Consider the following 10,021-nt stretch of genomic DNA (forward strand, 5'->3'; position numbering starts at 1 on the left):
CAAAACAAATTCCATGTTGTTCAGGCCCAAAACATCTGTCTTATTCTGCATATATAATCTATGACCCCTCTGTAAGGAACTGGACAGCATTCTCCATCATTAGTTCCCTGGAATCATGGTTGGACATTGTGTTGATAAGTGTTCTTATATCTTTCAAAGTTGTTTGTTTTTACAATGGAGTTCAATGACATATTCTCCAGTGGAATGTAAACCAGTCAGTCAAAAAACATGCATCAAGCACCTACTATGTGCCAAGCAGCATGGTAAGCACTGAGTATATAAAAAAGTCAAAAGATAATCCTTGACCTTAAAAAGCTCATATAGTTTCTCTCTCTCTCTCTCCCTCCCTCCCTTCCTCCTGCCCTCCATTCTCTTCCTCCCTTCCTTCCTTCCTTCCTTCCTTCCTTCCTTCCTTCCTTCCTTTCTTTCTTTCTTTCTTTCTTTCTTTCTTTCTTTCTTTCTTTCTTTCTTTCTTTCTTTCTTTCTTTCTTTCTTTCTTTCTTTCTTTCTTTCTTTCTTTCTTTCTTTCTTTCTTTCTTTCTTTCCTTTCTTTCTTTCTTTCTTTCTTTCTTTCTTTCTTTCTTTCTTTCTTTCTTTCTTTCTTTCTTTCTTCCTTTCTTCCTTTCTTTCTTTCTTTCTTTCCCCCAATTTCCCTGCCTCCCACATAGCAGCCCTTCAAATGCTTGAAGCCAATGATCATGTCTCCATAAGTCTTCTTTCTCTTTTTCAGGCAAAAATTTCCCATAGTGCCTTGTACATGTTAGGATCTTGACACATGTTGAATTCAGTTGAATAGAATTGGAAAATGTGGAATATAGAACAGGCCATCTACTCTTAACTAAGGCCTGGCTTCCAGGAGGTCTATCTAGTCTTCTTTAAGAAAATCATTGGCTAGAATCTCTGCAATCTGCATAGGCTTGCCCTGAGAACCCCAGTAATAGAGGAGAGAAGATATATGAAATCATGGCCCACTGGTGAGATCATTAACTAAAGTGCAGCTGTTGGCCTCTGAGAACTAGCCTCCCACTTGAGCAAATTTCACATGATGTTCTAGTGAAGCCTGCCAAATTTGTATTGCTTCAAGCATGAGTTGGATGTGTGGCTGATAAATTAAGCTATTTGGATTCATCAGTGGTTCCACTTCCATCAGCAATTAAACCCAATCATATTAAATGGCTACACAGCTATTATCAGACTCTCCTTGTTTTTTAGTCACCCCCAAACAAGTTACCTGAGATCCACAAAAGAAATGGGGAATAATCTTAGCATCTCAACTTAAAATGACCCTTTATGTCAGAGATAGAGAAGAAAGATGGTTCCTTACTATGTGAAAGAATATAACTACATAGCTGCTAGAGAAAGTCAGGCCCTCTGAATCAGATTCTAAATCCCTGGCATCTCTTTGTTGAGCCCACCCTTTTGTTAAGGGAAGTCTTCAAGCAGAAGTTGGCTTACTTTATGCCAAAGTTGTAATGGAAGAGATTCCTGTCCAGGTATAGTTTGGACTATATCTCTGACATCCTTCCCAAATCTGAAATTCTATGATTCTATGAAGACTTGTCACCACAAGGGAATCTGTAGAAGGAACCAACCAATTAACCTATCTACCTCCTTGAAAGGCTGTCTTAGAAGTTGAATGTTTTAGTAGAAGTGCTTGTGGGCATGAGCCATAGCTAAATTCTTCTGCTGCTGCTTCATGGTCCTGCAAAGATAATCTCGCGTTCTCAAAAGCCATGCCAGTGGATCAGAAGCTCTGGATGACTGTTCAATTACAGAATATTCAAGTATGAACTCAATTGCCATCTGACCACACAGATATGAATATGTAATCCTATGATCCTTAATAAATGGTCTTGTTTGGTGAAGCTAATAAAGATCATCTCCTTGCCACCAGGAGATAACCTTTGTTAGTTATACCAAGTAATAAAGACCATTTATGCTTTGTATGAAGAGACACCATCACCAGAATGCTAGCCACCAAGAAATGATTTTTATTGGCCACTTCAACTAATGAAGACCACTCACTAATGGTTTACAGATTCAGAGCTACAAGAGATGACTACAAACCTCCTTGTTTTATAGATAAGGAAACTGAGATACAGATAGGATAAGCTATTTGCCAATGTCACCTAGAAAGTACCTAAAGCAGTATTTGAATCTAAGTCTTCTTGACTCCATATTTAATACCCTATCTTCTGTGGGGTTGATGGAAAAGTATCAATGCAGACAAAAATGGATTTTTGAAGTGAAAAAATTTATATAGAAACAAGACTTTATATGTGTTTAAATGTGTACATATGTATGAGTATATAGACAGTTCCTTATGCCAGCAAGAAACCATTTAATAAGTAAATTAATAAATTATTTCTCAAAAGTCTACTATAAATTATGCTTAATTCTTAGGGGGAGATAAAGAGTGGTAGAACATAATCCTTACGATCAGGAATCTCATGCTCCAGTTGGAAAACATAACCAAAGCACAGGAAAAATCAGTAAATGACATAAAACAATCTACAATCCAAAAAAGTAGGTAGCCTAAAGTAGCACAAAGACTAGTGGATTAGGAGCCAGAAAACCTGATTTGTTAGACCATTTACTAACTATATTGGAAATGTCATCCTCCTCCATAAATGATGAACTTAGAATAGATGGTCTGTAAGGTATCTCTTAGCATGATATTAATACTATGAAAAACAATGAGAAAAATTGGGGATGGGATGAAGGAAGGGGATTTTTCTTGTTCATTTCAGTCATTTTTCAGTTGTGTCCAACTCTTTGTAACCCTATTTGGGGTTTTCTTGGCAAAAATACTGGAGTAGCTTGCCTTTTCTTTCTCCAGGTAATTTTATAGGTGAGGAAACTGAAGTATAACAAGGTTAAGTGACTTGGCCAGGGTCACATGGGTAGTGTCTGAGGCCAGATTTGAACTCAGGAAGATGAGTCTTCCTGACTCCAGTACCAACACTCTATCTACTGTGCCACCCAGCACCCTACAAAGCATACCATCTAAGGCCACCTACGTCAAGGATCAGTCCTGCCTAAGAGAGTTCCATTAATATTATCCCTTGGGGTGGGAGAATGGAGAGAGAACACACAGTATCTTGCACATAATAGGAGCTTAATAAGTGTTTGTTACATTAAATCAAAGGAGAAAGTCTAGGGTTTGCCAAGACTGTATCTGTGCAGGGAAGACCAGGTGAGCTCCTGTCACTCTATTTATAGATTACCAAGGTGCTTGGACAGCCACATTAGGTGAAAAACAAACAGACATCAGCAGAAACATCACCACATTGCTGACTGGAAGCCTGGAAAAAATCACCTGTTCACATGAAGAATTGCAACAACAGCTTGATCTTCCTTTGCTTAACCTTCCCAAGCCTCCTCACCTTTGCCTTAAAAGTCAGCTATGGAATTACTGATAAGCCTGCCAGGTTCCTTGAGAAATGATATGGGTTGGGAGGCAGCCAAAGCTAGGGAAGCCCCTCTTTGGAGTTATTCCCTGCCCTTAACTCAGTGTCCTATCATCCAAATGTCACTGGAATGAAGCAGATAGTTCTTCAGTCCTGACTTGGGTCTTCACAAATCTTTTAATCATCCTCTTCCCCCTCCAGTTCCCACACACTGTATTAGGAATCTGGAGGTCTGGGCTGGATACTGGCATAATCATGATAGAAGTGAAACATCCCCCAGATACTTTCCACTCTTTGTCAGTTCTCTTATAGATTAACTTCCCAGGGGCTTATCCCACCCCTCCTCCAGTGCCCTCATAATTTCACCATCCAGTCCTTGGCTATCTACTCCTTATTCAGTCAAACTAAGAACCTGCCTTGATAAAGCCCTATACAAGGTGCTCAGGAAGACATGATGATAAATACAACACCTGGCCTTCAAGGATCTTCTAAGCTAAGAGAGGAGGTTTAATCCAAGTCAACAAGCATTAATTAAGTACCTATTGTTTACTGGGCATTGTTTTAGGCCTTTGATAAATATTTGCTTAATTTATAAATCAAAGTATTTTTAGGTGACTTCTTGGTGTCACTTTGTGTGTAGGGTGGGTGGGAAATGCATCTCTCTCTATTATGTATCTACCTTTGTATGTATCTATCATCTATCTCTCATTTATCTATCATCTATCTATCTATCTATCTATCTATCTATCTAACTATCTATCTATCTGTATCTGTCTATCTATCTATATCTCTATTTAATCTAATCTATATAAAGGCAAAACTAAAATAATTCCTGTCCTCAAGGAGTTTACATTCTACTAGGGGATTGGAAGAGAGAACAGCTTATACATAGATAAGTGTTTAATAAATATATATACAAAGTAAATGCAAAGTAATTTGTAGAGCAGAGGAAAGTACTAACAATGTGGGGAGGAAGGAGGATCAAGAATGGCTTCCTGTAGGAGCTAGATAGCCCTGAGTTGATCTTTGAAGGAAGTTAGGTTTCATAATAGAAAGTGAGATGAGAGAGTCTTTTAGGCATGGGATACAACTCATGGAAAGGCATAGAAGTGGGATGAATAAGACAGAAGATGGAATGTATCATATAGAGAGACAGTAATAGGATAGCTTGCTGGGAATATTGAGTACATGAGAGGGAGTAAGGTGAAGTCAGTCTGGAAATATAACTTGGAGATGGAATAGAACTGGAAAAAGCATTCTTAAGCATCTGGGCCAAGTGCTTTACAGATATATTATCTCTTTTGATTTTTACAACAACCCTGGGAGGTGTGTGCCATTGTAATTGCTATTTTTTATAGTTGAGGAAACTGAGGCTGAGGGAAGTTAAGTGACTTAGTTGTGTTCACACAGCTAGGAAGTTTCTGAAGAATGCTTGGCATTGTGTTGGTCACATAGTACATTAAACAAATAAAAAACATGTTCATTGATTTATTTGAATACAGATCTTTCTGATTCTAGGACTGGCATTCTATGTACCTGCCTCAGTGATTAAGTCAGGGAAATAAATAAGTATAATATAAAGTAGAAACTTCGAGGTTTATGTCATTCATTCATTCATTTGAAAGAAATGCATTAAGGACTCCCTGTGGGTACATCCCTGTGCAAGACATTGAAGCAGTTGAGCCACAGTCCCTTACTTCATGGAATTTACCACTTCATTAGTGCATATGAGACACATGAATAACTATAATTTCCATAATACGTGATAAATACACTGGAGAAGTATAAGGCAAGATGGTGCATGAAAATGGAGGGAAGAACTTGTCACCAATAGGGAATCAGGGAAAATATATGTAAAACTCAAAAAAGAGAAAGAATCCTTGATTTAGACTTGCGGACTCCTAACATCATAGATAAAGATTTGGAAGGGACCTCGAAGGTTATCTAGTTTGACTCTCTCATTTGACAGATGAGGAAACTGAGGATTAGATAGAGAAATAACTTGGAGCTAAGATGTGAACCCATATTCTTTGCTTCCATCCAGCACACTTTCCATTCACCTCTTATGACAAGGAACCTGAATTCAAATCCTTGGTTTCTTTCTTATTATCTATGTGACTGTAGGTAATTCATTTCCCTGTTTTGTGCTTTAATTTCCTCATCCATTGAATGGGAGGATTCGGAGTAGACTAAAATCTCTCAATTCTAAATCCTAAAAATCTATGAATTTCTAGCAGAGGTAACCATGGAATTCTCACAAGAAAGAAGTGATATTTCAATGAGCTTTGAAGCAAGTGTGATATATTGGGTTGGGTCAGAGAATAAGCACTTATATGCCACCTACTATGTGCAGGGAACTTGTGCTAAATGCTTTATACTTTATCCTTTAAATGCTTTATCCTCACAACATCCCTGTGAGGTAGGTGCTTTTATTATACCTTTTTTATAGTTGAGGAAATCAAAGCAAACAGACGTTAAGAGACTTGACCAAGGTCACATAGTATGTGGTGGAAAGAAGATTTGAACTGCGGTTCTCTGATCTCAAATCTATTGCTTTTTTTTGCCATAATACAGTTTCTTTTTCCAGGTATAACTCAGATTACACTCCATAAACTGCTCTCTACTCTGCCTACAATTAACCTAGGTCTGGTAGATGGAAACTTGGGGCCATTTCTCCTTCAAATTTGGGGGGGGGGAAGTGATTTTGTCTGGCCCTAATGGAGGGCTGAAAGGCTTCAAAATCTGTCATAGAACAAAAGATGCTGCTAGAGGTGTAAAATGAAAAAAACAAACCATCCCACTTCCTTCTGGGAGCCTAGGGAAGTCTCCCCTCCATCCTCTGCTATGAAAGTTAGAACCAGAAAGGAATGATATGCTTTGAGCTCCTTTTCTTGCTTGAGAAGAAGCTGCCCATCCACTGGAGACTACAGAGCATCTGCTGCACTGTCACTAAACATTGTTGTCGGAAAAGGAACTTTCTCATAAATAGTTCCAGGCACTGCTGCTGGCCTTCAATGGTAAGGTGATGCACTGCAGCACAATCTCTGACTCTGTGTGTGCAGGGGCTGAAGGTGGAAGTGGCCTGGGCTAGAAGGCCCTTGAGAGAGCAGAAGACCTCTCTGTATGGCCTGGACCAAATCTCTGCTCTTCTATCAAAATCTCAGAACTCTCTTCCATAAAATGACCTGACAGAGATGTGATGGATTCAAGATAAAGAAAAATACCAACATTTTTGGATATGGCCATCATGGGAATTTGTTTTGCTTGACTATGTAAATTAATTACAAAGGTTTTGGTTTTTTTTTTTCTTCTATTTTTTCTTTTAAATTAATGAGATGGAAATTCAAAGGGAAGAAAAAATAAATGGGCATTAATTGAAAAATAAAATTAAAAAAATAAAAAGAAATAAGAAGATCCTAAAAAATAAATAAATATAACCTCCAAGGGACCTCCAAGCTCTGATTTCTGTCAATGGAATGGTAAGGAAAGCATCATAGAAAGGAGACCCGGGTTCTAGTCCTTGCCCAGACATTTTCTAGTTATGAGCCCTTGGACACATCACATCATCTCTTAGTGCTATAAAATGGAGTTTTAAAACCTTTTACTACCTGCTTCAGGTTTGCTTTGAGGCTCAAAGGAGACCAAATGGGTAAAAGTACTTTAGTTACACACACAAAAGAATTATTGAGGGGACAGCTAGGCGGCTCAGTGGATTGACTCCTTTGTAACACCATTTGGGGTTTCTTGGCCAAGATATGAAAGAGATTTGCCATTTCCTTCTATAGCTCATTTTATAGTTAAGGAAATCGGATCAAATAGGGTTAAATGACTTGTCTAGGGTGACACGGCTAGTAAATACCCGAGGCAGGATCTGAAATCAGAAAGAGAAGTTTTCCTGATTCCAAACTCAGCTAACTGCCTAGGAGCAGAAGAGCAGACTTCAAGTATTTGATGGGTCATCAATCAGAAGAAAATATCCTACTTGGCCTTAAAAAGTGGGACTAGTGAAAAGCATAAAGAAATAAATCTAGCTTTGGTTTTAAGGGAAAATGTTTTAACAATTGGAGATGTCCCAAAGTGAAAAGGGCTGCCTTCGGAGCTGGTGGACTCTGCTTCACTGGCGGTGCTCCACAAAGGTTGGAGGACCTCTTGTTGGAGGTGATGTAGAGGAATTTTTCTTCATGGTCCAGAGGGTCCTTCCTCACTCCACCATTCTGCAATTCTGTGATCTTTAAGCTAGATTTGTCATCAGAAAGATCTGAGTTTAAATTGGACCTGAGATTCATGGGACCTTAGGCAAGTTACTTAACCTCTGTGCTTCATATTTCTTGATCTGTTAAAATGGAGTTAATTACAGCACCTATATCTCAGGGTTGTTGTGAGGATAAAATGAAATAATATTCATAGAGCACTTTCCAAACCTTAAAGCACTATCGAAATAATAGTTATTACTATTGTTGTTATTGTATTTATTATTCCATAGGCCCCTCCTCTCCTCCTATAACCCCCACACCACACATGCAGAAATCAGGACTTTGATTCATGCTTGGCTGAAGGTACTTGCTGGCCTCCAGGGCTCCCTAATTAGGGCTGGGTTTACTTATTCTGCTGCCATTTTTAGGTATGTTTATTCAGCGGTCTTTCTCTGCCCTACTCCTTCACCCTTACTTGCTTCACTATTAATCTTTTGTGTTGGTTTCAACTAAGAGAAGGGCACACACATCTCCAGGCTTGCTTCAATCCAGGAAAGCCTTAGCTCTTTCTTCATATTGTCAGCTCAGTAAAAGGGACCCCTGAATTCCCTGGGCAGTGACCTATGGAGCCTCTACAGTGATCCCATCCCTCCACTTCCCAAAGAGAGTTTGCAGAGGCTTCTTATTGCCTTCCCAGATATAAAAGATGCTCTCTCTCTGGGAAATGTAAGCCAGGACAGGATCAAGCCTTGGCAGGCAGAATTCGTCTGTTTGGCCAGTGCTCAAAAACAAAATCCAACAAGAAAAGGAAAGTAAATAAAATTCAGTAAAAGCCAAAGTTCTCCCTGGACTGAGAGTCAGGAGGCTTGTGTTCTAGATACTTGGATATTCACTAGGAGAATGATCTTGGGCAAAGTCACTTCTTTTCTTTCAAATCTCTTTTCCCCCGTCCCTATAAAAAGCAGAAAAGATGAAATGTTTTCCTCCCTTCTGACTTTTAGAATTCTTTGCAGTATACTTGGCTCTCTTTAATAAGAACAAGAGATTTCTATAACACTTCCAGGGTTACCAAGACTTAAAGGTAGATTGTATTCCCATTCCCATTTTATAGATGAGAAAACTGAGGCTCACAGAGGTAAAGCAACCTTACCATAATAACATAGCTATTAAATGAGTAAGCCAGAATTCAAACTCTCTTTTCTCCTGAGAACTTATTGTTTTCATTGGTGCAGTGAAAAGGAATCAAGAGTAGAATTCAAGATTCTATTCTGCCATTTTGGGTAAGTCATGTGCCATCACTCATTTCAATCATCTGTAAAATCAGGAAGCTGGATTCAATGTCTTCTACAGTCTCCCCCTGCTCTAAATCTATGCTCCTCTGTCTTCATTTCACTCTCCCTTTGCTGTAATTGTAATAGTTGAAATTCATTTCAAATGTTCCTGCCCAGTCTGATGCCAAAGTCAGATGCCTGTGGCATTTAGTAACTATATTAACTGAGGTCTAAAGCTTGGAGATAGTGTGCTTTATTGTAAAGAAATTTAGGAGATGAGAACAATTTGGTCTGGGTCTTTTCCCTTGCTCATCCAGCCTCAACAAAAGTGACACTTCCAGTTTCTACTAATTAAAGAACCCACTAATGTAATTGCCAGCCATGATATAAATTTCATATAATTAACACGGAGCAGGAAATTTCTCATAAAATGGCCATCTAGCCCAAGATGATGAATTTGATTTGGTAATTTTTATTGGGGAACTGGATCCAAAAATCATGGCAGATTTGTAGGGAATTGGATATTCACACTCAAAGTAGAAGAGTAAATCTTCACTCCATATAATTCACATGCTGTTCACTCCTAGCTGCAGAAGCACTTTCTCCCTTGGCAGGTATACATAATAAAACATTTTATCTTCAGAGTGATTTACAAACATTAGCTAAGTAGTCTCCGTAGCTTTACTATAGGATTGGGGTGGCTGGAAACAGGAAATTAGGGGCAATGAAGGTACCTAGTGAAGGATGCCCCAGAGAACACAAATCATAGCTTCATGAGACTTCAAGATTTGGAGTTGGGAGGAACATTAATGTTCTTGTCATCAAACCCCTTTATTTTACAAATGAGGAAACTGAGGTCTGAAAGGTCAAGTGACCTGCCCAGGGTAGTAAGTAAGCAGATAAATAAGCAGTAAGTAAGTAGGTAGTAAGTAGCAGATAAAAGATTTAAAAGATCTAGGTCTCCTGGCTTCCAGTTCAGTGTCCCTTCCACTAAATTGCATTAGTCCATGCCATTTCCTGACATATAGTTAAAATAAATTAAGGGTTGATTATTCATTTTTATTGAAGTCTTCTACATAAGATCCCCTTTAATAATGAGTTCCCTTAGTGCATCTAAAATGTGATTCAGAAAACAACAATTTAATTT

Source organism: Monodelphis domestica, chromosome 1 (assembly GCF_027887165.1).
Source record: "Monodelphis domestica isolate mMonDom1 chromosome 1, mMonDom1.pri, whole genome shotgun sequence".
NCBI lineage: Eukaryota > Metazoa > Chordata > Mammalia > Didelphimorphia > Didelphidae > Monodelphis > Monodelphis domestica.